Here is a 7827-nt window from a genome sequence, read left to right on the forward strand (position 1 = left end):
GGCCATGCCTGTAATCCCAGCGCTTCGGGAGGCCAAGGCAGGCAGATCATCTGAGGTCAGGAGTTCAAGACCAGCCTGGCCAACATGGTGAAACCCCATCTCTACTAAAAGTACAAAAGTTAGCCAGGAGTGGTGGTGCATGCCTGTAATCCCAGCTACTTGGGAGGCTGAGGCAGGAGAACTGCTTGAACCCGGGAGGCAGAGGTTGCAGTGAGCAGAGATCAAGCCACTGCACTCCAGCCTGGGCGACAGTGCAAGACTCCATCTCAAACATTTAAAAAAAGAAAAAAAAAAGGCACAGAGGTAGGACTGGGAACAGTCAGCTTGACTTCAGCTTGGCGGGGCCTCTAGTGTCAGGCTAAATCTTTGATCGGATTTCAAGGCCATGGGAGCCACAGCATGTCCTGGGCAGAGGAGAGGTGTGGAGCAGCAGAAAGGGACAAGATGGGAACTGGGGGCCAGCTGGAGGCCAGCTGGGGACCAACTAGGGGCTGTGGGTGCTGCCCAGGGAAGAGACAAAGCCCCAGGCACAGATGGGGTCCATAGGGATGGAGAAATAATGGAGAGGCTGCCAGGTACAGCAGGACAGGGCGCCCTTACCCATATCCAGGCCTGCAGCGTGAATCCCCCAGGGGGTACCTCCCTCTGACCTGCAGTGTTCTCATCTGTGAACGGGGAGTGAACTTCATCAGGGCAAAGACCTTGTGTGTTTCTCTCAGCTCCTCCCTTTGGCCTTGGCATGCAGCTGGTATTTGGGGACAGAAAACCCTGCCCCCCATGGGCCTAGAGTCCTGTGGGCAGGAGGAGCTAGGCTGGGAGGAAGCCGCTTGGCCTGCTCCCCAGGGGGCTTCTAGGGAAGGAGAGTTTGCTGCTCCAGCCACACCTGTGGCAGCTCCTCCCCGGAAGCCAGGAGGGCTGGATGCTTTCACCTCCCAGCGGGAGGCGTGGCCAGGCCCTCCTTTGGGAGTGGCAGGTGCAGTGCCTAGGGCCATAATCATCTAGGGGCACATGAAATGTTTTCATTTCTTTTAAATCACAGGAAATTAAACATATGGGAAAAGGCATAAGAAAATTTAAAAATGTTATGAAATTTAATAAAAAATGAGAAACACAAACAAAAAAAGAAGGAATTTTTGTTTTTTGAGACAGAGTCTCACTTGTTGCCCTGGGGTGCAGTGGCATGATCTCGGTCCTCTGCAACCGCTGCCTCCCGGATTCAAGTGATTCTCCTGCCTTAGTCCCCCTAGTAGCTGGGATTACAGGTGCCCACCACCACGCCTAGCTGGTTTTTTTTTTTTTTTTTAATTCAGTCTCGGTAGAGACTGTCGAAAATTGCCAATGCCAACTATATTTCAAGTCGTCATGGCAGGGTGTTGGGAAAAGTTTACAATTAGCAATAATTGCGCCTTGGATAAACCTCATTGGCTACAATACTGCCACTGCGCAAAGCTGATTTTTGTATTTTTAGTAGAGATGGAACTTCACCAATTTGACTGGGCTGGTCTCGAACTCCTGACCTCAGGTGATCCACCCACCTCAGCCTCCCAAAGTGCCGGGATTGCAGGTGTGAGCCACTGTACCCTGCTAAAAAGGAATTTTCAAAAAGAAAAAGAAAGCAAACGGAAAAAGAAAGAAAGAAACCCAGAAGAAAAAGATTAATAGAACTGAGCCTGGGTTATCCTTGTCTTTAGGCCAAAACACTTAAAAATAGAATATATATATTTGTTTTTTAATGGAGGAAGAGGCCCACAAAGGCAAAAATGCCAGGTCCTGGGAAAGCCATACTGCAGCCTGGCTGGTCACCAAGGAGGCTCCTGGCCTCTGGGGAGAATTAGCCTCATTTCTCCCTGGCCCCGAATGATCAGTTTGGGCCAGTGCGGCTGGTGCAGGCTGAGGGGTGCTGCCAGGGTGAGTTGGTCGGAGGGGGCAGAGACAGCCTTGGGCTGCAGCAAGACAGCCACAGTGCCAAGGGCCTGCGGCTGGAAATGCGCTGCATGGGAGCGGACCTGGGCAGCCGGGGGCTACCTCTGGGCTGTGATGATGGCAGCCTCCCCTCACTGAGCAACGAGCATCTGAGGGGTGTCCTGCCTTCATCACCGCGTAGCAGCCTCATCAGTCCCACGACTTTGTGCCCATTTTACAGATGAGGAGATGCAGGCCCAGAGAACCACCCAGAAAGTGGCCGGGCCAGGACTAAGACTGCAGCGCGCTGCCTCCGTGTCCTGGGTCAACAGCTCTAGGAACTGGGGTGCTCCGGAAATGGGGCCAGGGCTGCTGGGCAGGAGGACGCTCAGGGTCTTGCCCTTAGGAGAGGTAATTGCTCACTCGGAGATAGGACTTGTTGTCGCATCTTAGAGATGGGAAGAGTGAGGCTAGAAGAAATGAGAAGCAACCTGCTGGCGGACACGCGGCAACGTTTTAGGCGCTGGCTCTGGCCCGGGCGGCGGTCACCGGTCACCGTGGGGACGAGAAGGAGCCGAGAGACTCGCTCGCGGCCCGGGGGAGGCAGAAGCGCGTCCCGCGGGAGAAGTGGCTTTGAGGAGTGAGCTCCCGGTCCCGCGCGGAGGCCAGTGGGCTCAGGGCCCGGCTGCCAGGCGGGGCCGGGCGATGGGGCGGGGCGGAGGCCTGGCGGCGAAGCGGGGCCTGGTGGGCAGCGGCTGTGAGGGGCGGAGCCTTGCGGCAGTGAAGGGCGGGGCCTGGCGGCTGGGGGCGGGCCTGGAGGCGGTGAGGGGGCGGGGCCTGGCAGCTTGGGCCGGGCCTTGCGTCTGTCAGGGGCGGAGCCTTGCGGCGGTGAAGGGCGGGGCCTGGCGGCTGGGGGCGGGCCTGGCGGCGGTGAAGGGCGGGGCTGGCTGCTGTGGGGGCGGGCCTGGCAGCTGGGAGGGGAGGGGCGGGGCGGGCTCTGGGACAGCGGCCTGGCTAACTTCTGCCCGGCAGTGCCCTTCCCGGAGCGTGCCCTCGCCGCTGGTGAGTGAGGACGGGACCCGGAGTGGGTAGCGGGAAGTGGGGCCCGCACGGGTGCGACTCCGACAGGGCCGCGGGACAGAGGGAAACTGAGGCCGGAGCCGTGGACCGGATACCCGAGGGGGCGGCCCGGGGCAGCACTTGGGGCTCGGTTACCGGGTCGGGGCGGGAGCGGCGGGCAGCCGAGTCCGGGCCGCAGCCGGGGTTCCTGAGCGGGCGGCCTCCAGCCGGGGGCTCGGGAGGGGAAACTTGGACAACCCCGCCCCGTCCAGCTCCTGGCAGCGCGGCTTCTCCTGCAGGAAGCGTGGGCCCAGGACTGGCAGATGCTCCCTCTCCCGCCCATTCCGCAGATGGGCAATCCCACGCGGAGCTCCCTTGAGGGTCTCAGAATGTCTGGGAGACCTCGGGCTCCTGATTCCAGAGACATCATGTTTCATAGAGGAGGAGAATAGGTCAGATAGGGGAAGTTTTTTTTTTCCCACGGCCGGTTAGATGCCCCCTCGTCCCTGTATTCCCAGTGCGGGGCCCAGGTGCGCTGCAGCCTGGACGGAGCTTCCTGTGAGCTGAGCAGCCTCTGGGACCTGTCTGCTCCCCTTGGCCCTTGCAAAGAAACGGGAGCCCAGGTGGGAGAAGCGGGCACTTCCCGATGTGAACACGCTGCTCGTGGGGGCAGCTTCCAGAGGCCATGGCTTGGCGTGGGCTTCGAGCCCCTCTGGCCAACGTGCCATGGCCTGGCCATACCTGATACCAGCCATGTGCCCTGGGTTGGATGGCAGGAGAGACAGGACTTGAGGCTGTGCCAGCATGGGCTCAGGCAGGGCGAGGGCATCAAGGGTGGTGGTGTACAGGAAGCAACTGCTCAGCTCGCCTGGCACACAGCAGGCCCTGCCCCTAAAGGCCTGCTGCCAGAACATGGGCGAGGCCCGGCGTTTGTGGAGTCAATGGGGCCTGGGACAGGGCAGCATGAGGCAGGTTTCCACTGGCGGTGAAAGGGGTCATGTAACAAGGGCAGGAGAGCCAGTCTCAGCCCAGCAGGGGCAGACGGCCCCTGAGTCTCCACCTGACTGCTGGCAGCCCCGCAGGAAAGCTCTTCCGGAATCCTGGGCCCCCAGGGGAGTGCTGGAAACTGGGGGAAACTGAGGTTTACCAAGGAAGTCATTGTCCAGAGTTATGCAGCTGGCATGGTAGAGCCACGGCCTGGACCAGTGCAGTCTGATCCCAGCCTGCCTCCTCCACTATGCCCCGAGGGCCACTTTCTTTCCTGGAAGAGTGTGTGTGTCCTGTCATGTGTACACACCTGTGCCTGGCATGAGGCACGATGTCTGGCTGGATTTACCAGAAACTATTGACAGTGGGTTCTCCAGGTGGGGTGAGGGGCTTGGGCTGACAGGGAGGGAGCCTACTTCTCACTTTAGCTTTTTCATTATTTCATTTTTGAATCTCTGTTTTCTTTTTTTTTTTTTTGAGACACGTTCTCACTCTGGTATGCAGGCTGGAGTGCAGCGATGCAATCATAGCTTACTGCAGTCCCCTGCAGAATCCCTGGGCTCAAGCGACCCTCTGCCGTGGCCTCCCAAAGTGCTGGTATTACGGGCGTGAGCCACCGTTCCTGGCTTATTTATATTTTCTTTACTTTCAATTGGGCCAGCAATGCCTGGATGTGCTCTCTTTGTTTAAAACAGTAGGCTTTTTTATTTTTTAACCACTAGACTACTAAGGAAGTCATTCTTAATTTCTTCTTTATTTTTATTCGTATATATTTTTGAAACGGTGTCTCGCTCCATTGCCCAGGCTGGAGTGCAGTGGTGCGATCGGGGCTCATTGCAACCTCCGCCTCCTGAGTTGAAGTGATTCTCCTGCCTCAGCACGGCTAATTTTTGTCTTTTTAGTAGAGATGGGGTTTCACCCTATTGGCCAGGCTGGTTATTTTTTTACTATAAAAACCTTTAACCCCTGAACCTTGAAGGAAAGGGAAGCAGTCTTTCTTAACAGAACCAATTCCCCCTGGATGCCCCACCCTCGCTCTACCTTCTCCCAGGCCACCCGATGGCCGGGCTGGCTGTGAAGTTTTCCAGACCTGTGGGCTGCTGCACTCATTACTTTCGTAATGAAAAATTCGCACAAAGGTTATGATGAGGACGGTTAGACATGTCATTTAAAAAAAGCCTAAAAACACATCCCTGGGACAGTGGTGGCTTCGCTGGAAAGACAGGGCTCAGGGAGCTGGGTGTAGCTAGGGTACGGGAATCAAAGAAGGGGCACATTCCTTGTTCTGTTTCTGGGTCACCTTCTTATTTTTGAGATGGAGTCTCATTCTGTTGCCCAGGCTGGAGGGCAGTGGTGCGATCTCGGCTCACTGCAGCCTCCGCCTCCTGGGTTCAAGCGATTCTTCTGCCTCAGCCTCCTGAGTTGGTGGGATTACAGGTGTGTGCCACCACATTGGGCTAATTTTTATATTTTTAGTAGAGATGGAGTTTCACCATGTTGGCCAGCCTGGTCTCAAACTCCTGACCTGAGGTGATCCACCTGCTTCAGCCTCCCAAAGTGCTGGGATTATAGGCGGGAGCCACCATGCCTGGTCTTCTGGGTCACCTTCTATAGGGAGGTCTCTGAGAACAGAAAGAAACTTTGAAACCCACTGGCTCGACTACCACCTCACAGATGGGGACACTGAGGCCCTGCAGATGAGATCCCTTGGGGCAGTGATGGGTCTGGTCCAAACCCCCCGTGCAACCACGGGAAAACCTGGAGGGGACCGTTCTCCACAATGAACGCCCCCCCCAAGCACACTCCAAAAGCAACAAGGTCACAGCAGGCGAGGACCTATGAGGAAAATGTTCCTCGCCTGCGGGAGAGGAAGGCGAAGAACCATCAAGCTCCACGTGGGATCCTGGGTGGGATCCCGGGGCAGGCAGAGCTCACCAGTGCGAACCTGGTGAATTTCAGGAAAGGTCCCTAGTCCGTGTCCTGCCAATGCTCACTTCCTGGTTTGGACAACCACACTCTTAGGGGAGGCTGGGTGAAGGGCATATGGGGGCTGTGTACTACTTTTGTTACTGTTCTCCAAATCTAAAATTAGTTAAGGCCAGGTGCAGAGGCTCCCACCTGTAATTCCAGCACTTTGGGAGGCCTTGATGGGAGAATCTCAAGCCCAGGAGTGAAAAACCAGCCTGGACAACAGTGATACCCCGTCTGTACTGTGTCCTATCAAGGGGTTCTCACGTGTCTCATGCTGGTGGCATTATCCTTGCTCACCTGGACAGGGACACGTGTGAGAGAACGGGCCATTAATGTGGGGCAGGTGGGCCTCAACTGGGCACATCTTGGGAAAAGGCACATACAGGCACCCTGGCTCAGCTCGTTTCCAGCGGAGGCTGAACGTCGCTCCTTATGGTTCCTGCACAATGTAACTCAGCTGTGGACTCACGCAGACTCCAGCAGAGCTGCGGTTGTTTCGGTTGCCCAGATGAGCCGCAGACTGAGCTGGCCCGGGCTTGCCTGAGAGGATGTAATGGGAGGCTGAGCTGGGAGGTGCTCCCAGCGCTGCAGTCTGGAGCTCCACACCCACTTAGTGGTGGTGCAGGGCCAGTGCTCAGCAGTACCTCCCACTGGGGGGAAGGAGGCCTTTCCTGCGTGTGGTGACATCAGACCCCCACCCCCACCTCATGAGCACATGTGCCCTGGAAGCTGGAGGGCGGGGCAGGAGGGAGAGGGAGGGAGAACACAGGAACATTTCTTGCCCGGACCTAGGTCACATGCTCAGCCCCCAAGAATGTCTATCCTTATTGCCCATCTGTACAGCGACCTTGGGGGTGGGGTAACTGTCCCTATTCAACAGGTGGGAAAACTGAGGTCCAGGGAAGGGAGTGAATCATAGTAAGTGGCAGCACCGGAATCTGCTGGATGCCTGACACTCTGATTGTTCCTTTAAAATAGTTTGGGCGCGGTGGCTCACGCCTGTCATCCCAGCACTTTGGGAGGCTGAAGAGGGTGAATCACTTGAGGTCAGGAGTTTGAGACCAGCCTGACCAACATGGTGAAACCCCATCTCTACTAAAATACAAAAATTAGCTGGGTGTGGTTGCACGTGCCTGTAGTCCCAGCTACTCAGAGGCTGAGATGGGAGAATCAATTGAACCTGGGAGGCGGAGGTTGCAGTGAGCTGAGATGGCGCCATTGCACTCCAGCCTGGGCGACAGAGCAAGTTTACATCTCAAAAAAAATGCATACCTATGTTAGCCATTTTTTGCCCAAATTGGGGTCATTCTGTAGTCAATGTTATATTCTGCTTTCTTCACGTTATGTTGAGAACTTTCTCATCACTAAAAATCCGTCAAAAGCTGGTTTTGTGGGGCAGCCAGTCTTTAATAGTCCCTGGCTGCTGGGCACTGAGGTTACTTCTGTGCTCACACAGCTCCATGGATTCCAGGCCAGCAGCTGCCCCTTCTCCCTGGGGCTGGCTTTGCCCTTTGCCCTTTGCCCCTGCTGCCTGACTTGCCGCAGCACGGTCCCTGCTGACCCCCACCTCCCCCCAGCCCGGCTGCCTCCGTGTCCTCTGGACTGCCTGTCTCTTGCGTTCCTCTGGGGTAAAAGTACTTACTGTCCTTCCCGTGGCCTCTCCTCCTGGTCAGGGGGTCCCTTTCTGAGGTCCAGGCTCCCTCAGCCCCAGTCCGTGCCCTCTCAGGGGCTTCCTGACCTCCTGCCCCCTGGGTCCTGGCCCTCGCCCCAACAGGCCTTGCTGCAAGTTTGCTCAGCTGAATCAGGTTGTGTGGCTTCTTGTCTCAGATGAGCAGACAACACCTGATTCTCCATCTAGAATCAGAGTGAGTGGGAGCTTAGCCCTTCGTTGTTTTTTTTTTTTTTTTT

General features: G+C 56.6%; 1 protein-coding gene and 1 non-coding gene across 2 annotated transcripts in view; one reads left to right on the forward strand and one right to left on the reverse strand.

Annotated features, from left to right (window-relative positions):
* Positions 1 to 1310: 1310 nt before the first annotated feature.
* Positions 1311 to 1451, reverse strand: LOC119469565. The gene has a single exon (XR_005198397.1). It is a non-coding gene; the product is annotated as a U4 spliceosomal RNA (small nuclear RNA).
* Positions 1452 to 2855: 1404 nt separating this feature from the next.
* Positions 2856 to 7827, forward strand: part of TSPO (translocator protein) — a 10111-nt gene continuing 5139 nt past the window's right edge. The window contains exon 1 of the mRNA XM_017518883.1: positions 2856 to 2964. The gene's annotated coding sequence lies outside the window, so the exon portion shown is untranslated. The remainder of the gene's footprint in view (positions 2965 to 7827) is intronic.

This window comes from Cebus imitator, unplaced genomic scaffold, assembly GCF_001604975.1.
Source record: "Cebus imitator isolate Cc_AM_T3 unplaced genomic scaffold, Cebus_imitator-1.0 Scaffold711, whole genome shotgun sequence".
In the NCBI taxonomy this organism is placed as follows: domain Eukaryota; kingdom Metazoa; phylum Chordata; class Mammalia; order Primates; family Cebidae; genus Cebus; species Cebus imitator.